The sequence below is a fragment of the Stylophora pistillata genome, chromosome 9, assembly GCF_964205215.1.
Source record: "Stylophora pistillata chromosome 9, jaStyPist1.2, whole genome shotgun sequence".
NCBI lineage: Eukaryota > Metazoa > Cnidaria > Anthozoa > Scleractinia > Pocilloporidae > Stylophora > Stylophora pistillata.
In genome coordinates this window covers 7,525,641-7,550,085 of record NC_142527.1, presented here as the reverse complement: position 1 = coordinate 7,550,085, position 24,445 = coordinate 7,525,641, and the positions used below count along the sequence as shown (strand labels likewise).

At 37.3% G+C, this 24,445-nt stretch overlaps 2 long non-coding RNA genes and 2 pseudogenes across 3 annotated transcripts; 2 read left to right on the top strand and 2 right to left on the bottom strand.

Annotated features, from left to right (window-relative positions):
- Positions 1–24,445, bottom strand: part of LOC148723016 (uncharacterized) — a 160,182-nt pseudogene that overhangs the window by 49,604 nt on the left and 86,133 nt on the right.
- Positions 3,641–4,180, top strand: LOC148723023 (uncharacterized). Its single transcript, XR_015991830.1, has 2 exons — positions 3,641–3,784; positions 3,948–4,180. It is a non-coding gene; the product is annotated as an uncharacterized LOC148723023 (long non-coding RNA).
- On the top strand, positions 9,166–24,347 carry LOC148723022 (uncharacterized). 2 transcript variants are annotated; one of them, XR_015991398.1, is made up of 3 exons: positions 9,166–9,326; positions 22,871–22,891; positions 23,531–24,347. It is a non-coding gene; the product is annotated as an uncharacterized LOC148723022 (long non-coding RNA). The 2 variants fall into 2 exon arrangements; XR_015991399.1 differs by lacking the exon at positions 9,166–9,326 and adding an exon at positions 13,800–14,154.
- LOC111319122 (uncharacterized) lies at positions 18,896–21,265 on the bottom strand (annotated as a pseudogene).

Here is a 24,445-nt window from a genome sequence, read left to right as displayed (position 1 = left end):
AATTTCACGAAAATCGGTCAAATCTACATACCCTTTAAATTCGTTCAAAGTGGATGTATTCCTCTCAAAATCAAATGCGAGATTTTAGCTCCCAAAGGTTTGTAAACAACTTGCGCCACACCAGGAAATTATCTCGCCTCCTGAAACCGCAAACCAATGAGAAAGACGAGACCTGACGTCAATGACAATGGATCAAGATTTTCCCGGGAAAAGTATCGTGTAGCAGTCTTTTTTTTTTTTTTTTTTTTTTATCTCGCCCTGTTGATCGTTTAGTAATCGACAAAGTCGGCGAAGAGAAAACCCGCGGCAGAAAGGGTAAATCTGTCGCATTCTTCTTTTTCTCCATCAGTTTCGTCAGATTCCAACGAAGAATGTTGTTTACAACCTTCTGTGGTGTTGACTTTAATTTTTCAGCTCTTTGCCCCAAGGATAATCGAATGCTGTCGATCTTCAGTGGATGCCGAGCTTGTCGACGGCTCCTGGCCAAACCAAGAACCTTTGTCGCTTTGTTTTGTTTTGCTTTTTTGACAAAATGCTGCCATTTCTCTCTTCTTCGGACCTTTTTTTTCTTTTTCTTTACCCAAGGACTCTTCTCTAATTTTTAGTTTTGTGTTATATCCACGAGAAAAGACTTTCTACGAGCAGATTACTTCCACGTGTGAAATTTGTCGAGGGCGCGATGTAATATTCCTCCGAATATTCGACTATTCCCCCAGGGGGTTCGCCCGTTTACGAGATTATGACACCTTCCTGATTTATTAACTTTTATTCGAAAATACGTTTTTTAAATAAGTCGGACGCTTTTTGAGATTTTTAATTTTTTTTCTTTGGCAAACGCTAGTTAAAAAGTGTAACTTCAATCTAGTCAAAAAAAAAATCAGCCTCTGAAGGTAGGAAGTAATTAACCTTAAATAAGCGCGCTTAATAATGAATAATAATAATAATAATAATAATAATAACAAGAATAATAATGGTCTCTATTGATTCAAAACAGAAAAATACAGTCCTAATGTTACAAGCAATTTGAGTTAAAAGAGTTAAAAGGTTAATAATTCCACAAAATTAAATTTACCACCTGATTACAGTTAGAAATTGTCATATAGGTTATGTCTAAAAATTAAACGACCAACGAATGTATATTTAAAACGTTTACTTTTGATGCTTGTTCTGGTGCCAGACCTAGTCCGTAAATTGTAGCTGCAGGCCTTTACAAGCGAATAAAAAGCGACAGGGGTGATTGGCGGCCTTAGAAACCTTTTTAAAAATACTACTGCTTCTGTAAAATTGATCGTAAATTGTGATTTCTTGTAATAAAATTTCTTTTCCAACAACGATCGAAAAAAACATTGTACTGGGGTGAGGTCGGAGTCTGATGCTCCATATGAGCATACGTGAAATCGGGGAAGTACTAAGGAAGCGAAAAGAAAGTCTATTTCTACCTGCTTATACCCCTCTTTACGTAGAGAGCTAAGGATATAGAGGCATTTAACATGTGTATTGAACCTACAGTCACTCTGAAAGGTGACACCTAGAATGCTCACATAAGTACAACTAGGGATCCCTAATACAGGAGGGTACAATTCATGATTGCCTTTCTAGGACTGTAAGCTCCTTACATTTGCTAGGGTTACAGAACATTCCATTCTTTTCTATCCACTCTAAGAAATGTTTGACCAATGTCTCAGACATGTCTTTAACTTTGTAAACAGGAGCAATGATATTTGAAACAGCAGCATACTAAAATAACACTGGCAGGGTATCTAAATAGATCTCTAGATCATTTATAAAAATATGGAATAGATAGGGTCCGCTTACGCTACCTTGAGTAGTACCTTGATTCAATAATTTCCAATCAAAAGAAATATTATTGTAGCAAATTCTTTGGTTTCTACCTTTCAAAACACACGGGTATAGTTTAATTATATATGGATTTAATTGGAGATTTCTCAACTTTCTTGCGAGCAAGAATCAGAATACGGTAATTGAATTTTTTTTATTGGTTGATTGAAAAAGTGATGGACTCAACACAGAAAGTGTGTTTTTCTGAAGGGATCGATCGATGTTTTAACAGTTTTTTTTTTTTTTTGCCCTAATTAAAGTTTTCCATTGTAAACTCCCAAACTGCCACTCGATACGTGGAAAACATCCAACCAAAGCCACTGCATAAAGCAATGACGGGAAGATGTTTTTCATGAAACGATGGATTGCTGTTGTTCCTGCCAAAGACGTACAAGTAGATATAAGTCATTTCATTAACTTGTTTGGAATAAAAAGTACAAAAGAAGAAATTGTAGAGCCGGTGCAAACGAGCGGATGTGTAAATGTAGAAAAGTAAGATGTCAGAATAGCATGAAATAACAAATTTAAAAAAGAAAAAGTTTGTGATCAGCATCAAAGGAGAAATCGAGATGTTCTTCTTGATATGTAAAGAAAATCGCGAAGAAAGGTTGTATGTTTGAAAACACAGAAATGAGGTGCGTCGCCATTCAAAGCCTTTCTCAGGCCACACTTTCACCATCTGCTTACACTTAAAAGTAAACCGTTCTGAAAATCCATCACACCCACGTCTAGGGTAATCCGAGAAGATACTTCAGATGTTAATACAGAGGGTTTCCTTTCATATTTATATATGAATCTTAAGCTGGCCTGTACTTCTGTGATGCACTTCACCCAAACATTAGTAAGATGTCATGGCCTCCGAAACCTACCGAGCTATGTGATAGTGCAGTCAAACTTTCAGAAGAACTAGATGCGTTTCTATACCCTAAACTGGCAACACACACACATCTCAGCGGAATATTCTGATCGCGTCAGGCGCCTTGTTACCTCTTTTGGCCAGGACATTATTTAAGGAGTTACGGCAGGAGTACAAAAACCACCCAAGCAAATACTGTTACCGTATGCCGAACAATGTTCAACTTATCCAGATGCCACACCGACTGGGGCATGAGATCGCTCTTTTGCCTGAAACTATCAAGCCATATATCAAAGCAACATTCCCGTGGGGTATTATAGATAGATTGGAGGAGACCCTTTCTGGTGCGGGAACCAAAAAGCCAATGGCTAGAATGGATTTAACATTTCTGTCCTTAATGAGGTTCAACTGTCTCACTGGCTGTCAACAGATATCTCCCGAGTATCGATGTGCCTGCTACTGACATGGCTACCGTTCACAAGGTTCTAGTGCAGTCTCTCAAGGTAAAGAACACGCTCAACTTAAAGAGCATCGGCTTCGTCATTGACTTAACACTGTATGCAAAGGCAAGCGAGGGACAATGGAAACAAAGCGCAAAATTGAAAGATATGGTAATGAAAATGGAAGTATTCCACACAGCATGCACCATGTTGTCCAACACTGGCAAACGCTTCCAGGATGCTGGCTTGCGGGAACTGTGTGTAGAGTGTGATGTGATAGCAGAAGGTTCTATTGCAGAAGTTCTAAAGGGACTTACTCGTGTATGAAGCCCGATACTGATAAATCCCTTGATTCCCACTATTCCTGGTAAGTGGAAAATTTTCTTTACGGAATTTTAAAAAAATCAAAAATGAAAAAATGAAGCTGTAAACCTATTTGTTTCTGTACTTCTAAAGATAGCAAACTTCAAATAAAGTAACAAGAAATCACCTTCATAAAGTTATGTTTTTATAGACTCATGCATAATACAAATTTAACTGCCAACTGCAAGAAGAAAAAAAATCAAGGCCTTTCTCTTTAACTTTAAAGATGACAAGGACATAGGAGAGCAAAGACATGACAATGAGGAGAGGAAGACTTTAAGTGAGGGTAAGATTTAACAAACAAAATTCATTAAGTTTCATGGCTGATGAATTTCTCCAGTTTTCTAATTTGCTCAAAGCATTCCAAAATGGGAAATTCAGGCCAATCCCGCATGACCAAAAACCTATAAACAACTGACGACAACAATTTCTTCTTACTATCCTCACAGAACCAGAAAGGAAGAAAAAGAAGAGCCGAAAGAGAAGAAAGAAGAAAAATAATGAATCTCAGCAAGAAGGAAACGAAAACCTAGTTAAAGTGTAGATGAAGTTATTAATAAGTGCAAAAATTATCATGCAATGTCTTGTATATTGAAATAGCCTTAACTTTTCTTTTAATACCTGTCAAAAAGTTATCTTTGCAAATGTGATGAGAATAAATGATATAAAGTTTTCCAATATGTATTAGTCGACTGTAATCGGGCCAGATGGTATTATTTGACAACATTTTCCAGAGGCAAAGAGATCAACGAGCTATAATTATATGCAACTGATAAAAAAAATTTTTGTTTTAGTCATCATGGTCATTATGCACTTATCAGCGGCCGTGCCAGGGGGGGAGAGGGTGACCCCGGGGAACCCCTGGGCATTTTCAAAGGAATTTCCTAAACCCCCTAACCAACAATAACATTGTTCAACATAAAGCTACCAATGCCCTTCCCCTGGGGACAAAGAAGTATGCTCTACTAACTCAAACAATGTAATGCTCCGAAAGAATGTTATTTGCCACAAACTAAAACTTACTTCAGCTTGTGTTTACTATACAGGGCTATAGAGGGCTCAAAGTTAAAAACATCCTATGTGGCTTTTTTCCGGCAACTAACTGGAAAAAGTAGTAGTAGTAGTTTTTTTACATCTGTAGGTATCAATGGTAATAGCCAGTCACCATGGTAAGGATCTTTTATTCTCAAGATGGCGGCAATGGTAAAAATCCAGTGGGTGTTTTCCCATGTGTCTCGTCTCGGAGGTGCAAATGCACTTCAATGCAAAATTGGCGACAAAAGTCTATTCCCCCGTATGACCCCAGGGTCGATCCCCAGGATGGCAGCTGCTAAGTGCATAATTATTAATCTCGTTATCTGTTTCTTAAAAATTCACAAACAATCATTTTATAAATCAAAGATCTCTTTCTAAAAATATTCTTACCGAAGCAATCTCATCTCTGTAATAATCTAGAAAATTTTCCTAAACATAAACATGTCAGAACATTTTTTCATAGCGAATTAGATTTGTCATTTTGATTTGCGTTTATTTTGATGAGATCCCTGAGATAAAAGATAGTTTACGACGAAAAAATTCATTTTAAGAAAGAAATGATCATGTACTTTTAGATCATGTATTCTATGAATACAGTCCTCATAAATTACTCGGGCTTTCCGAAGGAAACGCCCGAAATAAATTCGGCTTTTTTTTTTCAATTTGAACCTTTGGCATCTGTGGGAACCTACTGCTATATCGTAATATATTTTTTTGATTATTGTCTAGTACCATAACAACATTCATTACACTCTAGCAGGCAAATATAAAAACAAGTAGACTTATTCATGATTGGAAATAAAAAAATTGCGTAACGACAGTAACAATGGCAATAGGGCAGTCTCCTAAAGATAACTCCAGATGTGCGATATAGAAAGCCCAAGTTCAAGCAGCTATGCGTCTACTTAAAGGGAAAAAAAAAGTCTAAAACAGCAAAATATGATGAAATATTCCTTGCATAATGAATATGAAGTTTCAGCATTAAATTCTTATTTATCAAAATGTACTTCTTGCATGGTTTTAATTTCTGGCTTCCCTCTTATTGTGGAAAAATGAAGTAAATTTAGTAATGGGACAGGATCCGATTCCAGCTTTGAACTTAATTCGACACAAATATTCAGTGCTACTTTATGTGCTGAAATTTATGCTAGAAGCTCTATAAAAATATCGGTTAAGGCCTTCCCTGCACTTTATAATCCCAAGAAAAAGAAAATAGAGATTACCTTAACATATTGCAGCAAAATCCCAGCTTATCTTGAACCTAAAACTTTACCCTGGAAAAAAAAAAAACTATACTTCTGCGCATGCGCCAAGAGCAAAGTTTGGCACACGAGCCTTCTTTCGCAAAACGTCTCTCGTTTCTAAAAACGAGTCTCGTTTCTAAAAACGAGTCTCGTTTCTACAAACGAGTCTCGTTTCTATAAACGAGTCTCGTTTCTATTCACAAACAAACGAGTCTCGCTTTAAATCGTTTATCGAGTGACTTATAAATCGTGACGATTTAAAATCGACTGGTTGCCCAGAAACTGTGAGTGATCCCAGGTTATGTGTTCAAAAGGTTGATAACATGATAAGCCTTCAAGAAATTCGCATGAATTGAGGTTTTATACGAAATCGTGGACTTTTTCGTGCTTGATATGTGCTCTAAACCAATATTTTGCTCAAAATTGCTCTCAAAGGCAAAACTTGCTCGAGGTTGCAAAAAGTTGCTCCAAACGCCAAAAGTTGCTCAAAAGTTGCCGAGCACAATCGGGATAGGCCTACTTGCAGATACATGCGCCCGACTGGGATGCCGTCGTCGCTAGTTCTTGTAAAGTCAAGTGAGTAAAGGAGTCCTTGTCATTGACCCTTCACCCCCAGAAGTGATTAACATAGCTTTTCCCTATAAAATTCTAACTTTATCCTGCAAGAAGAATACTCAAAGTAATCAGCTAGGTGTAGGTTGTTTGCCTGATCAAAGACAAAATTCTCGCAACTACTTTACAGGGAAATGTGTAACAGCTTAATGGGAAAATTATTAACAATCACATCTTTTAGTGCCCTTGAGACGAAAATTGACCATTTTATTTTGGCCTAAATTGTTTACACAATGTTGAATTGGATCAAGTTAAGACCCTTTTTGCCATTAAAAACTAAAAACAAACCTTCGAGGACCAATTTTTACCCCTTCAAAGTAGTCCAAAAATCGTCCGCCATTGCTGAAAACATGTTCCACCCAAGCCCGCAAAAACGTCATCATGACGTCAAAGGCTCAACAAACTTACGCTTTGCTTTGTCACAACTCTCTTTGTTCGCTGCACAGAGAATCACACATATTACTCTTTTTGAGAACTGTTTCGTTGTCAGTCGGGAAATGTCGACTTTTTCAGACGATGAATAGTCCCAGAAATCATCTGAAGCTGCTGTGGATAGTTTTGCGCCGACAAATGATGAATTTTTGCCAAGCGAATAAGGATGAACACAGAACGGCACGGACTCCCCATGTGGCTTTTGTGGTCGCATCTCTTTATCGCCTTCGAACTGTATTTTTGCTAGTCGTAAGAGATTTTCCTTTTTTGTAAGAAATGATCGGGCGATTAGTAAAAATAGTTTTCGGCAATGGCTAATTGTTTTGTTGAGTTGCACTTTAGTCTCTTTTTTTCTTCTGTCTTATTCATGATGACTATTGTTGTGTTGCTTCGGTGAGGTTTAGAGCAGAGCTTGTTTCAACACTTTTAGAGTCGTGACCTCATTGCGTTACAAAGTATTTTTTGGCTTAGATGCAGTCTGCAAGTAGCGTTATGACAATTTTCCAAGTAGCTCATAAGGGCGATAGAAGACTGAACCGGTGGCATTCAGTTTGATATGAAACAGAAGTGGTTCTTTGTTTTGTCCGTGAAAGGTGTAACGGAGGCGCATTCGTCTCGTGAATAAATCTTGCTAAAGTTGACCTGATTTTAAATTCGTTTGTCACGGGTGTTGGGATGAGATCCTTTGATAGCACGCTGACTTGGCTGTCAGATGGTTGACAGTTTGTCAGGTTTTTAAAGAAATTCTCATTTTATCGGTTTTTTGGCTGCAAGGCTACATTTTAAAGTGTTTTTACGCTCTGCGTCTTAAGCTGTTTGTTCTGCTTTCGCTGATATTAAAGCCAGCTTTTTTTAGAATCAGTCTGAGAGCACACAATTCACAATTATATTTTTCATCTCTTTTGTATAAATCACAAATCTCAGTCCTCAATTCGGCTATTTTATTATTCTTATTTACAATGTTCACTGAGTACTTTCCTTTGTGTAAGGTATTCTGCCAGAGAGTTGTTAAATGTGGATATTGATCAGCTCATATATAAAGGTGACAAAATCCGTGGAGGTTCGTAGACTTCGCTTTCCGGCATCGAGATCGCACGGAGGACGGTTTTCCTTGTCCCTTTTCTTCTTGAACGGTAGGCACTGAACCCGACAGAATTCTTTGCCTAGATCCTTCAAAGTACACAGATCTCTCGAAACAGTCCTCCGAGAAGTGTTCAGAGTAGATCACAAATATTTCTGTAGGAGTGAAGTTTACTCGGCGAGGTCGCACAAATCGCATCCGTTTTTCCCGCTCTGATCTATTTGCAAGGCTCCGATGCAGAGAAATACCTGCAGCATGATCTGCACGATTACTTAAGCTTTGAATTACGCATCCATACCGAGTCATTTTTTTTTAGTTTTTGTAACAATAGAGTAAAGCGCTCTGTTATGTTTGCTTGACATTTTGCCATGTGAGATTTTCGCGTTGAGCCTTTGACGTCACCTCCTCTCAGTCCTGCGATCTACTTCCGGAACATGATTAAATAACGGTGGACGCGAAATCGTGAATTTAACGGCCCGAAAAAAGATATCTCTGGTGCTCGGTCTAAACTGAAATTTGGCAGAGTTGGTGAAGGAGACACACTGAACACGAAAATGGAAAAAAAATGATGTACGAGAATTTTGATCTTAGGGGCACTTTAAGAGTAAAGAAATAAGCCGTTCCAAGAGCCGCCCCTTGCACCGGCCCCGCTCCCTTCCCCCCCCCCCCCTCCTTCCCGGCCCCCCATCCTTCCCCCCGCTTTTTTCCCCCACGATTACACCTTAGTCGCCTTTGAAAAGAGTACTTAGATCAGTCGGGGAACAGTAGGTTAACGCCAATATGCAATGCGGTTCAAGTATTACGACCTCTCTTGCTTGAAATTTTCCACTGAAAAGACATCTTCAGCATTGTTATGGGAATAGACTTGTTTTGACCGACAATCTAAACAGTTTCCAAGGGATTAAGGTGATATAATAATAGCAAAATAAGAATTGCCAACTTTTTTTCCTTTACTTTCTTTGTTTACTTTTCATTGAAACTCATTTCACTTTTTTTGTGAGTTTAATAGAGGATGAATAAACGGGTAAATTTCAAAATGAAATATCATGCAGAGAGAGCTTGAGGCTACATTGCCTTGTTCGAGGTTGTAGCTGTCCCCTAATTTATCGATCAAACGAAAGCCTTGTTCACCAACAGTATAAAATGTCACTTGATACAGAAATAACTTGACGATCGAAACGTTGACGCATACTTTCGTTTGAACGCGCCCACCCGTGACGCGATTGGTCACTGGGAGAATGTTCTCTTCGATCATGTGTCCAAATAAACCCTTCCCATTTCCTTTCTGAGCAACTTTAGAAAAACTGTGCTCCGGCAGTCAGAGGGGAAAAAATCCTATGCGAACATGGTTTTCAATATTCGTCAGATGCGCCAATTTCAAATTGTTTTATTTCTTATCGTCTTTACAGTTCACAAGGATGCAGGTAAAATTATTTGCCTTATACCTCTATTAGCTATGATGAAAGTATAAATGATTTGTTTATTATAGCACTTTTCTCGTTCTGGCGAGGTGCTCATCTTCGAACTCTGTATAACATCGATCGCAGCGAAGCTTTTTTCCATTTCGGTATTTATGTTATTTTACTGCAAAGCTGCTTCCATCTTCGACTGTTTCTTACAGAGAGTGGCCAAAATGCGTGCAAACGTTGTTAAGTGAATGTGTCAAATGTGTACTTTTATATTCGGTATTGTTCAAAAATCCTTAATATTGCAAATGCAATTTTATCGATATTTGTGGCTATATTCTTTGATAAGATCCTTCTTGACTAAAATGTTTATTTTAGAAGTTGGATATTGGACACATGTTCAGCTGTTTCGTGGGAACAAGAACAATTTGGGAAAAATAGATAGATCTAAGATGTTCCAGTATTCGTAAACCACCGAACCAGCCAAAATATTTGGATTTGTCTCGAGCGGTTTCTTCTGTGCATAGATGTAACCTCATACATTTGCCACGAGCTTTGATCGTTCACTTCAGACTTTCTCTTTTAATAAGAACCTTAAGCTGTCAGGACAGCAACGCCAAGGAAGACGTTGACTAAAAACTGAATTTCTTCTTTTAATTAGAATTTCAAAAATTGCTGCATGTGTTTACCTTCTCATCGGCGCCGCAACTCAACATAATGTATGAAACTAGCTTTGAGTTCCAAATGGAAATTAAAATAATTTGCCGTCGCGGGCTCGGTTCGTAGACGACGCAGGTTATGATGATTTCATGTTGTTGTTTTGCAGAGGACGGCTAAAAATGTACTAAGGCCCGGTTCAAACACCGAACTTTTCAGGAGCCGAACTCAATTCGAATTTGGACCGACCCAAATTAACAACAGTGCGCCTGTTGATTCAGACTCCGTTCTTTTTGGCCGTTCCAAATACAGTTCCAGTAAAACTAGTCAAACTGCTTGCAAAATACATTATAACAACTTATGCATTAGGATCGGCACATGAAAAATACGGCGTCTGAATTAAAGCCGTTCAAAGGACGTTCCAAAGGCGAAATTCTCGGCCAAGCCAGGCGGGAAGAACGGGTGAGCCGTTCCAAATTGAAATAGCCTTTACAAATTCATTCAGACGCCGATCTTTTCGTGCACTTAGTTCAAGGAATTAGGTTCGGCTCATAAACAGATCGGCGTCTGAACCGGGCCTAAGTTTTAAAAATGCACGTGCTAAGCTATTGTTCTGTCGATTAGATAATTTGTTTTTCCATGTCCTCGTTTCCGTCGCCATCGTGGTTTGCCTAAGAGGGACCTTAAGCAGTCAGGACGGCAACGGCGAAGAAAACGTCCATTAAAAAAAGTTAGTTTAAAGTTATGGTCAGAATTTCGCGAACAGCTGGATGTGTTAACCGTCTCTTGCGGCGCCACACCTCAACATCAGCATTACGTATGTGAGCGGGGTTAAGTTCCAAATTTAAACTTAAATATTTTTCCGTCGGTGTTTCCACAACGTAAATTTTGGTGATTTCACGTTGATGTTTGGCAGGAGACGGATAAGAAATGTACAATGTTTTAAAATGCACGTGCTGAGGTATTATTCTGCCAATTATAACTGGCAGAATAATATAGTTATAGTTAGATCCTTCTTTTCGCTCCGTCTTCATTGCCGTTATCGTCGTGGTTTGCTTAAGGTCTCTAAGGTAGGCATTTATAGATTATGCTAGCATAATTTTTGGCATAATTCGAGGAAACTAGCATCATTTCTGCCAAGTAGCAATGCTAGCATAATTTGCACATTTTGATCATTACCAGATCATTTTTGATGCCATTATTTCATAATTTTTCGTCTCTAGTTCCAAGCACTTGGTGACCTTAATCGATATTTAAAGTTTTAGTTTAACTAGTGGCATTTGTAGTTCACTGTGAAGCACCGAGCCCGGGTCTAACCTGAACCACATGTTTATTTGAAATTCATTGTGGATTTGTTGCGTTTCTTTCCCGTAGACGAACGGCTTCTCGTTAAAAAATATATATTTTGGACTTATTTGCATTTTTTCAAAGAGCATAATTTAAAAAAAAAAGGTGGCATAATTTGGAAAAAAGAGCATAATGTTAGCATAATTTGGCCAAAAAAAAAGCAATGCTACTAGCATAATATGCTACTTTTACTAGCATAATCTATAAATGCCTACCCTAAGGTCCGTAATGAGACTTTGACGAAGCATGGAGAAGGACAATATACACTATTAAAGAGAAAGTTAATCCTTGCCCGTGGACAGATCGCCAAGAAATTATGACATATATCTAACCGATGAGACCATATGTGCACAGCCGCAAATGAAATTTCAAATTAGGGAACATGGATGGTAAAATGAGACGGAAAATGTTTCTTTGCGTTGGATGAAGTGGAATTCCGTCTTACCCCTGCCACTGCCGTGTACAAGTTTAAATTAAGCTTGTGCATTGTCATGTTTATTCAAGATTGAATGGTTGTTCTTTTCACGGAAATTTGGGTTTTCCATCATCCATGTCTTAATCAGCAATCATAGACAGTCAGCGGCTTGAATGGCGGGCGCTTAAATTTCAGTCGTATTGTCGGAGACAGAGCTGAATAATGAAAAGATACGTCAGAAGGTATGTGGTCAACAACGCAGGCTCAAGTGCCCTGAGTCTAAAATTTAGCGAAACTAGCGGAAAATAATAAGGGCTGACTTTTAAAACCGAGGAACTCCGTTTTCGTCGAAGGCACTTTCCTATTTCCAGAGGTTTTAAGGATAAAATATATTTTTGAAAATGTTTAGACTGTACCAAGTTTTTGGAGGTTGTTCTGCAAAAGAAGAGCAGCAAGGAAAACGACGCCTCGAAGCAACAGAATAGAAAATCAATCATGCGAACGACTCAAAGTCCGTGTTTCCGCGGCAAAACCTAACGCATGCGTAACCTAACGCATTGGCAGATGGAAGAAAGAAAAATCAGTCGAGGGGCTATTACCGCAGCTTAAATGCTTTCATTTCTGCAGATTTCATGGAGAATAGATCAAAAGAAGGTAAAGCCCTTACTTTCAATGATGTCTCCACCAAAAAAATTTCCAAGTTTGAAAGGAAGTTCTGGGGGGAATATCAGACACGACATTTTATATATATATATATATATATATAACTAACTGCAGACAGTACTGTTTCGGCCTTCTGGGCCTCATCAGTGCAGTGCTAATGCTAGGATGGAGGAGAACCGATATGGTCACCCCATATATATATATATATATAAGCGAAATAGGCAACGTAGGATCCATGACAGTGCTCGACAATGAAGGAGCGATTACAGTAGCAAATGGACTACTCAAGTGACGCACATATGGATTTTAATACAGCCTGTTTCGTAGACCAACAAAAGTTGATCCACTCATCAGTTAAACTCCATACACACTGCACTGTGTGTATGGAGTTTAACTGATGAGTGGATCAACTTTTGTTGGTCTACGAAACAGGCTGTATTAAAATCCATATGTGCGTCACTTGAGTAGTCCATTTGCTACTATTTATATATATATATATATATATATCTTATTAGACGTTTTTTTGTGTAGTGTCGCTGAGTATTTTTACGAGTCGTGTCGTATTTTGACGAGCCCGTCGGGCGAGTCAAAATACAAATAACGAGTAAAAATACTCAGTGATACTACACAACAAAACGTCTAATAAGTTATTTATTATCCAACACGCCAAACTGTTGTTTCAGCGGGTGAATTTCGCGGATATTTATTTACGGGGAGTGCGTGACAGAAGTTTGCGAATCGGAACGGAATTGGCGCGTTGTTGTGTTGCTGTTTCTATTTTCTTCATTAAATGAAGAAATTTTCTGGTCGTCAAGCTTTTTTTCTTCGTTCTATTCATCAAATGAACTTAGATGTATATTTGCCAGCCATTCTGACTCTTCGTCGTCGGAAATATGATTCAAATTGTTCGCCACTTTTTTTTTTTTTTTTTTTTTCGTATTCTTGCATCGCTTGCGCGATGCGAGAGAACCTGTTTAACTGGTACTACAATAGACGAGTACAAATACCGCGTGGTATTTGTACTCGTCTATGGCGTTATTCGTACTCGTCTAGGTGTAGTTGGATAATAATAAACAATTATTCCACGAGCGTGCGCTTGATATGAGATGATAGATAGCCAACGAGGCGCGTAGCGCCAAGTTGAGTATAATCATCTCATATCCAACAAGCGCGAGTGGAATAATTGTTTATTAAAAAAAAAAAAAACGCCCCCAAGATATTGAGATATTAGACAAATCTTCTCGACTTTATTTTGCAAGAAACCGGATGTTACAATATACAGATACTTGATTATGGTATATTGGCTCAAATACCATAATGGTTAGCCAATAAAAAGTCTTGAATTACATTATCTAATGATCTAATGATCCAGCTTTTATTAAGTGTAAGTTAGACGTGTACTGTTTCCTTCAAATTCCCGCTTTTTTTCGATTTTTAGCCGATTAGTTTGTACGGCGGCATTTAAGGTTAGTTACGTCATATATGGTAAATAAAATGCGTCAAAACAAAATGGCGGGCGAAGAAAAAAGAAAACCAACTGCTTGAAGGAGTATTTTTGCCTAAGCAATGGCTTCATTTTCTCGCATCTCGCATTTCTTGAAAATGTTACTTTACAAATTGAAAAGGCACCTTGTTAAGGGATGTTTTTGGACCGAAAAAACCTTTGCTATGTGAGTTAAACTTTTTATCTTTCGGATAATTATGATGATGGAGAATCGAATCGGTGCAACCGTTTCCTTGTAGCAGACTAAAGAAATCATGAAGGTAAGCCCTATTTTACTTCCGTGAAGTCGTAGTGCAATCAAATGAGTTCAAACGAGATTAATATGAGATTGCATGTGAGATACCAAATGAGCACAAAAATTAATAATTGAACGAATTGACAAATAAACGACCATAATGGTCGTGGTTTTGTCAATTTGACTCACTCTTAACGAACTCTGAGACTAAATTGAACCTCTCTGATGTCGACCAAAACAAGTATCTTGATGAGAAGATGCTTGTAAAGTAAAATTCGGTATTACGTTTAAAATCACAGTAAGCATTTTACATGTGTTTGTCAGTATTGGTGTAAGCTTATATTATTTTGATGATTTCTTTATACTCATTGGGAAGCATTTTAAGATTAAATAGCCTTGAGGAATGTAACATACATGACAAGGTCATCGATCAAACTAGTGTACCCAAGCATCTGCTATAGTGACAATAAAAGTGCAACAATTTAGATCCTGTCATGCAAAGTATGCATTATAATTGTACTTCTGTTGCACATGAATGCCACCATCTTAAACGAAATCATGAACCAAGTAGAACACCACTGAAAAGATTTGGACATCTATCTAAGAAAAGCAGAAAACTACAAAGTTTCATTTGGACCTGTGGAAGTAAAAACACACCAATGGCATCCAAAATTATTTGCTTTGGAAAATATGCAAGAATTCGCAAGAAAAGGAATAAACTCTGTGTTTGGGATTGTAGGAAAAGTAAGAAAGAAACCCATTCGAAGATGGTACTATTTAATGAAGTTCAGTCATGAAGTTCTTGCAGTTTTTTCTTGTAATTTGCCAATAAGTGAATACATGAATTCATCTCATATAGGCATGCAGTTATACCAGGTATAAGCTCTGCATCAATAAAAAAAAAAAAAAAACCTGATCCTGATCAGCACAATGTTGAACCTACAAAAAAAATTACAGCACTATACAGTCAAGGTAATGTTGCTGTGTTTGGACAAAATGCTGGACAACAATGTGTTGCAATGAGTTTGTGTGCTTTAATATACTTGGGAATAAGCTGTCCTGATGACTTGATTTAAATTATGAATATCAGAAATCAACTATATTCTAGTTTGTCACAATTAGCCAGACAGTCTTTTTTGATGCTAACAGAATTGCTGACAATGCTTACAGTGTTAGAAGAAAATTACAACTTTGAATATAAGCGAAAGCTACACTAGTATTGTACATGATGAGGTTGCAGTTATAGGGATGTCAGTACTGTGTGTCTCTGGAGAGAGCTTTTGAATCACTGATATCACAACAATACAAATCACTCAATGTACAATGTAATGCTGTTGGTATTATCTAATGTGTTACTTTTGTGTTTGAACTAAAAGGGGTACACATTACCAAATCTGACATAACAAGGGACAATGTGAAAGAAAGTAGCACTAGATAATTATAGCAATCAATACAACTGACAATAGGCTGTATTCTACAATTAGCATTTTATTCATTATTTATTCAACAAAGTACCAGGATAAGGCGTTTGTTTTCTCTACTGATAGACAATGACAGTTGCACACCTGCAATCAAACATATTAAACACATCAATAACATATATACATTTGTAGATGCAATTATTAGTTTCATTCAAAGTGAAATTCAGAGTGTCTATATATGACATACATTGCCAATTGTATGCTGTTCAAGTGAATTATGACTGTCTGAAAATGTAGGGAGAGAAATAATACAAAACGATAAGAACTAAGGTAACTATGGTACTATGGAACCAATTGCAAAGAAAATGTACATTGGAAACATTAAAGCAAGATTTTCGAAAATGGATGCAACAAGAAGGAGACAAAATTAAAAAAAAAAACATCATAAACACACTGAGAAATAAAATGTAACTGACTCCAGGCGCTATAACCGCAAGTTCAGAATTAGAAATAAGGACGTCGAAGCACTGATTAAGAGCACTGGACTTCGTGGTGATTTCCAATGAACTATCTTTATTACAATGTACCAATACTCAAAACCGTTAAACTAAAATGTAAACGAAAATGTCTAGTCTAAGCGACATGAAAGGACAAAGCCGAACGATAATTGGATGTGATAAAAAGATCAACGCAGGAAACGGCAAATCAACTAAACTAGAAATAACCGACGAAATGGAACTAAGAAAGGTAGAAACATGTGCTTACCGATTTTCCTCTCTGTATGCCTGAGTAGTTATATACGCAAGATCCAAAAACTTTGCAATGAAAGCAATAAACGTCAAGAACTTAAACTTAGACCGTACACACAGACTACTGGTAAACACGAACGAGGTTCTGAAATACGATCTGACAGAAACGTCACAGATATCTAACCTAGACAGTTAAATAAAAAATAAACTAGATGCGTGTATTGAACAGTTTCATTGCAAAATAAGGGAAGATTCTTATTTCATTTGTTGTGTTTGTAATTGAATACTTTATAGAAAATCGTCGTAAAGTGTTTCCAATTAGCAAGTACCCTTGTGAATATTATTTCAACAATAAAATATCATTCAATGGTAATGAATAATTGTATGCAAGACATGTCACTCAAAAGTCATAAGAGGAAAATTCCCCTGTTAAGCTGTAGTTAATGATAGGTACGTTAATGAAATTCCTACACAACTAGCTTCATTAGGAAAATTAGAAGCGATACTAATGGCTCAAAGAATAGTATTTCAAAGGATGGTTGTTATGCCTAAAGGGCAACAGAGGAAATTTAAAGGTGCAATCTGCACTGTTCCAGTAGAATGTGATCAGGCTTGTAAACAACTTCCATGCCCCCTGAAAGATCTGGTGTAATTATGCTGAAACTTAAGAGAAAATTACGGTTTAGAGGGCATATGTACTTTCAAGCAGTATGGCCACATATGATACAACAAGCTCTTGATTGGCTGAAGAAATGTAATCCATTGTATATAAAATAATATAAATGACGTTGATAGCAGTCTTACAAACTTACAACATGAAGATTTCAACCATAATGATAACTGAGAACCAACAAGATACATCAAACATTAAACGTAATTACTGAAAGTGATACTGTACCAGAAGGCAATTTGAAAGATGACCAAGTAAGGAAGTAGATTTAGAGAAGATGACGACCGTTTTAGGTAAATACTAAAACATGGAATCATTATGACCTAAACCACCTACAACCACCTAATACCACAGGTCTACAACCACCGTCAGAATACTATTTTTATCATTTTGAGGCATTTTTGAGACAATGTTGTAGACAAATGTAAAACACACAGGGGAAATGTTGTTTTGTTTCGCAGGTTCCCATCAATAGCAAAAACTAATATCCCTGAAAATTAACTCATCCTCTGCTACATTTGCCAATCTAATACACGGCTTTCAAAAATGGCGGCACAGTGCGACCGGAGTTTGAAAACTGGTAACGAGTAAATCGAAACGAGGCATCAAAGGCCTGATCAAAACAAATATCTTTCACGTGTAGCGCGATCAACTTGTCAAGGTTTGGAAGTTTTATTAGTACATCCTTCATAACGCTTCGAATTTGAAAAAATCCACGCTGAAAAACTGAATCACAATGTGAACAACTCAAGATTTCGATTGATTGGGAAATGGTGATTGTTTCAGGGCAAATGTTTTCGTCGAAACAATGCCTACGCACTGCTGTGTTCCCGGCTGCACCAAGAAAGGCTATCTTGAAGAGCGTAAAAAAATTTCTTATTTTATTTTCCCTACTGATAAATCTCTACGAAACAGTGCAGTCATGCAATCAGGAGAGATGAAGGGAAAAAACTTTCAGATAAGTAAATCCACTAAGGTATGCTCGAGGCATTTTAAAACGGAGGACTTTCAGAGATCGCTAGGTAGAAGTAAGATAAATCTCAAACCTGGAGTCGTTCCTTCAGTATTTTCGTGGCGCACGTCTCCTCGTAAACGAAAGCCCCCACCATTCAGACATTTAGTAGCAACAGGTTTTGACGATATCTCAGAGGCTGTTAGCGAGAATGAAGATAATTTGGAATCGATTGAACAGCCACCATATCAAGAAATATCAACACAAACGGACGAGACTTCGGTCTTTGAAAATACAACTCAGACTGAAGACAAAGTATTCGAAGACAAAGAATCTCAAACAGAACATAACGATTTAATTGGAATAATGGAAAAAGAGATTGCTGGTTTGAAAGCCGAGATTGATAAACTTATGAAACAGACTGATGCACTGAAAGCTAAACTATTCAATGTTGATAGATTTCGTTCCAACTCATCGTCGATCAGCTTTTACACCGGATTACCTGACTTTGAGGTGTTTAAAACAGTATTTGACTTCCTTGATCCTGGCGAATATGGTCAAAACATTAGGTACTGGACATCTTTAAATACCAAGGAACCTTTACTTGATATTTACGACAACGAACACTACAGTAAATCAGAAAAAGGACGACCAAGAGCTCTTAAGGCAATTGATGAGTTTTTCTTAGTGATGTGTCGTCTAAGACAAGGCTTTGCTGAAGAGCACCTGAGTAATCTGTTCCATATTTCATTATCAACAGTAAGCCGAGTTGTTATATCCTGGGTCAATTTTATGTACCTTAAATTTGCTCAGATTAATATATGGCCCACAAGAACAGTAATTGACAACACCATGCCAGAAGCTTTTAAAGCAAAATACTCAGCAACAAGGGTTATTATTGACTGCACTGAGGTACGATGCCAAATGCCAAGCAGTTTACAGCTTAATGGGGAACTATTTAGCAATTACAAAAATCACACAACACTGAAAGGTTTAATTGGCATCTCACCAGGCGGTGCAATGATTTTTGTGAGTGAGCTTTACACTGGCTCAATATCTGACAGAGAAATTGTTGTTCGCAGTGGCTTTCGGGACTTGCCATTTGATGACAAAGATCTTGTTATGGCCGATAAAGGATTTACCATTGATGACCTAATGTTACCTCAAGGTGTGCATGTGAAACTGCCTCCATTTCTTGGTGGTTCAGACCAGATGGCTGCAGAATATGTTGTGGCAACACAAGAAATTGCCAGTCTTCGCATCCACGTTGAGCGGGCAATTAACAAGATTAAGAACTTTCACATATGGGATGGTGTTGTCCCTCTTCATCAGATTGGCCTGGCAAATCAAATGTGGGCTGTTTGTGCATTTCTGTGCAATATACAACCCAACATCATTTCAGTTTAACAAAATAAATCATTGAAGCACCTTAATATTACATTTTAAAAGGAATAATTACAGTTTCTAATATAACAAAATTATTTTAAACATTGTTACAATTTACAAATTTAATAATGATAATAAAATATTTATTATAAATAACTGCAACCATTTGTTTCAAATTTAATTCATTTAAATCACTATATGGTACAATATTTCTGCTATTATGTAACCATATAGTTATAACCTAGTTATATACAACTCAGTGTAAAGAGATTTAAGTCACAAGTTGCTGGTTAATGTTAAAACTACTCACTCATTAGAAGTATTTTCATTTACTTCACTGTTGTTGTTTGTAGATGCTTCTTCAATAGCATACTTAATAAAGTTGTTAAAATAATATGATGTGAGTTCCTGTCTTAATTTGTTCCAAAAACCTGCATCAAAAGCCACTCTTTGTATATATATATGCCTTTTCTTGTGTAGGGTATAAAATCACACCATCTACAGCCTGTAACACCCATCTGCCCTTGTACTTGTGCATAGTATTCATGATTTTTCTTTAGTTGGCAGGTATCTGTGCCTGTTTTTTCCATACAAAACTTTGGATCAGAGCAAGCATCAACTGGAGCTACATTGGCTACCTTATCAGGGCATTTCACTTCAGCTAGACCAAAAGTTTCTAAACAGCCAGGATCAATAACTTTTGCATCAGGACTGGCACCAAGAATAGGGTGAGATTTCGAAATTACAAATCCAGAGAGAAAAACTTTAACTGGTGTTCTAGCATTTTTCATGTATTTTTAATACTCCATTAATGCGACCAGCTCAAAATTTCTTCCATGCTCTACAGCTCTGTTGGAAAACTTCTTTGGATGTATCAATGTTTCTGCCAATGTATTGTGCTTTCTTTTTCTGTGGCTGATCAGATGAAATTTAGATGCAGTAAAACGATGACATCGCTGTTTGTTCCATTCCTCACAATCAGCCTGGGCCCTGGTGTTAACTTCAATGTCATTGATTTCATTTTCATCCTTTGTAAGAGATGTGATAAATTGTTGTTCTTCAGTGGAAAGTGTATCTGGAATATTCATATGTTCCTCTTCAATGTGGGGAAACCTTGGAAATTGTTCACAATTGAGTGCTTCAATCCTACGTGGCACTGAACTCAAGTCAGCTTTGGCTGAAAAATTAGATTCAGTAAATAAAAGCTGATAGGATCCAAAGGAACCTATTGGGCATTTACCAAATTTGGTGTCCACCATGCTGTGTTGTCTAGTATCTGATGCCATTTGAGATAGTCCCATGTTTGCATAAATTTTACTCAAATCTTGCTTGAATTGTTCAATTTTTTTTTCATGACATACTGCACTTATCCTTGCTTCATAAAGAAGTGACTTCACTCCTCCATCTTTAGAAGTTCTAGTAGAACTAGTTTCGCATTTAGTTTTATTTACTTTCACACTGGAGATGGGCTGTGGTGAAATGTTAGAGCCTCCTCCTTTTCTGTGCCATTTTTGTAGTTCTGAAGTACAAGCTAGACCTTCAGTCTCATCTTTATCTTTACAAAGATCCTTCGTCGACTTACAGTCATACAAAGTATACTTGCAAAGTTTTAGCATTAAAGCTAAGATGTGATTACAATATCCAACGGTGCCAACGATACAACTACAAAATGCATGCAACACTTTACCAGATATAATGCATATTGCAAGCTTAAGGTCATGAGGGGCATCACTCTTTTTAAAACTGTGAGAGCATTTGGCTTTAAAATAGAACCCTCGTTGATCACTTGTTGTTATAATTTCGTGAAGATACTCATCTTGAAGAAAAGTCTGTGCTTTCCTCAAGTTGGTTGGAACGCTTGTGCTCTCTTTGTTCGCGATTTTTTTACCAGAATTTACAATGTGCTCGTCCATTTCAGCCTTTGTAAACAGTGGCATTTTCTCTAGAGAAATACCCCAGTTTTCTTCAGGATATTTTACCGATCGTACTCGAGGCTCGCTGGAACAATTACTAGAAGTAGACTTGGTCAAAGAAAGTTTTCTTCACGCGTACAGTTGACTTGGATCGGGATCCACGATTTGTTTGTCTTTACCATTCTTGATGAATTCTTCGACTCTGTAAAAAATATTGAACTGTTTTGATTGAACTTACATCAACTACATTGTAGACTGAAGCTAGAACTTGATTTTCAGGAGGCAGGCACACTATTTCACTAATCGAGCTCTTCGTGTATCTTACCTTTTCACAAGTTCTGCTTTTGTTTTAAGTCCTTTCCCAGAGTCTCCTCTACATTTCAACCAAAATTTTAGTTCATCGTTTTTTAATTCTGAAGCATTTCGACCTTTTAGGGAGGCACCAGGAATGTCATATTCGCTTAAGCTGATATTAGTCGTCATTTCTCAGTATTTTCACGATGTAAAGAATATAAAAAGACACATAAAACAGTAATAATTACAGCCACGCTGAAGAGAACGCTGTTGTTTGGCCTTTGATGCCTCACTTCCATGTTTCTCGTCTCCAGTCCTCCAGCGAACAAGCGTACTGTACCGCCATTTTTGAAAGTCGTGTGTGGCTCGCATGATTAGGGAAAAACACGAAGATTGTTTACACGGGAGCACTGGCTGCGCCAAGAGCCTTAACCCTAAGGCAAGTCACACAACACATTATGCTTTCATAAATTAATCGTTTTCTTTTTCTAGAAATGAGACCTTGGGCTGTCCATGCATTTACAAGAAGCATCCTTACGAGTTCCAAGCATGAAATTGATTGAGTCTGAATCAGCTCTCGCAACCTACGACATGCTGGCATTAATTTGTTCTGAGTTTAGCTCTTGGCTTACCCTGGGTGTTAGTGGTAACCCAGCCTAACCCCTGTACAGACTCTGGGGGAGGGAGTGGGGAGCCATCATACTCCAAAAGATGGCCTTGATTTTAAGATTAAAGGTTGAAGTTAACATCAACTTACATCATATAGAACTCATCAAGTCCACCAAACTGTGGATAATTCCCTTGGTCTCAAGTGGTATTTTGATGTTTTCCAACTGGATGAGGTCAAAATTACTGACTCCATCATGAAATTTCCTACGATACTGAGGAGAAGAATTTGTTTGAAAGTCAGGAGTTGATCCCTGAACTGGTGATAATTTCCTTTATTTTCATGACCTTTACATTTGATTCTAGAAATTGATGTTGTGGAGAGAAATTATTCGAAGGCAGTCACTCTTAGAGGCAAATGAGGTTTAGAATTTGTCAGAGCCCAATCATTGTGTGGCATAAATGATTTTTAATAAATTATGTAGTACATCATTCTTGTGCTTCATCGAACAAAGGCATATCATGATAACATGGAACAAACCTCCATGTACATCATCATAGACTGCAATGATGTTTACCCATGAAGATCAAATTAACTCAAAATGAAATATGCTCATTAACTTTTTGTGATTATATGCAAGGTTTTTGTATAAGATTCTTGCTAGCTATTTATACACCCAAACATACTGGTTATGTAAGGAAGGTAAGCATTTGTTAGAACTTAACTGTTTTATTGAAATGTTTTTACAGGTACACAAGCTTCCAGTGGAGGTATGATAACACTTTTTGTTATATTACGAGCTGGGTAGTTCTTGCTCTTTGATGGGACATGGCCTATTTAGTTATTGGAGCACAGTGTACATTATTCAATAAGTTATACTTCTTACTAACCAAGCGTGAGGGTCCTACTAGGAATATTATCCTGTGTGGGATTACGGACCGAGCAAAAACAAAAACACCGTACAACTGCGGGCCATAATCCCCTAGCACGACTCTAGAAAGTGGCGTTAATGAATTGTTTACCATGGGGCAAAACTCGTTTAATTTGATTTTTTCCGGCTTTCGTAACCAAAATACACGGCTTATGACCGTCACCGTCAGGAAACGGTTCGTACTGTGAACGGTAAAGTACAGACCAAGTTAGAACCAAATTAGAACGCAGAGATTTACCTCAAGATTACCTGAGGTAAATGAAACAAAATAAAATAAAATCCTGATCAAAAGCAAAATAAGACACAACTGACAGGGTCATCTTATCATATTCTGATCATATCATTTATTTTTTGTTTGTTTGTTTGTTTGTTTTTTTTTTTCCTTACTCGCTACTACGTTGCTATCGTTATTCAGGATCACTATTTGTTTAATGTTTGATCTAACTGCCCCCTCCCTACCACGGTCTTATGTACGCAGATCTCGTCCACTCCCGGGAAAACTACGCCAAGCTTGTCAAAGAAGAGTCCCAGACAGTATACGCCCACGTTGATCAAACAGAGGAAGGGGAAGATTGAACTCTGTTCGTTTCCAAACTTTGAAATTATTGAATGATAAAAATAACAACAACAACAAAAACAAAAAAAACAACAATCGAAGCAGAACTTAAAGAAAATGATTGTAATAATAACACGTTAAAACGTCATTGTCGTGGAGACAGTATTCAGTAATCACTTGTTTTGACCTTACAAATATCGAAGTATTTTGGTAGAAATGATTTAAAAAGTTGCACCATGTTGATTAGAACAACTTAAACTGTCACGTATGTGATACTCATTAAGGAACGTATAAAACTTATGAAATTGGTATTACTTCCAGGGTATAAGTTGATAGAGTTCGACATCGGCGTCTCACAATGGGCGTACTGAAGGAAAACATTTCCAAAATTTAATATAACTTTTACTTGCAGTTGGTTTCAAGCAAAATAAAAAAAAAGATGCGAATAAAACTTTGAAAATATCCCAGATGATTTTCCCTTTCCGAGGACTAATGACATTGACTTAAACCGCAGCTTCAAATGTGTCAAATTGAAACTACCCGTTTTAACGTTAGTGTTTTCGAACAGCACGGTACGGTCTAATTTAAAAACAAAAAAACCATGAATAAATGGGCAAGTGGGAAATGTTTGTGGTTATTTGCAATACAACTATTTGACAGAAGATGTTGGACAGAAGGGTATTCCGGTAATGTTTTATTTGTTTTACATGTGTGAAATAAATAACAGTTAAATCACTAAGCTTTGAGTTTCAAGAATCGCTTATCTTCTTTTAAAATTCACTATTCTTAAAAGCACTGGCTCGGCTAACACAGGGTTAAAACATCGGGAAACGTTAT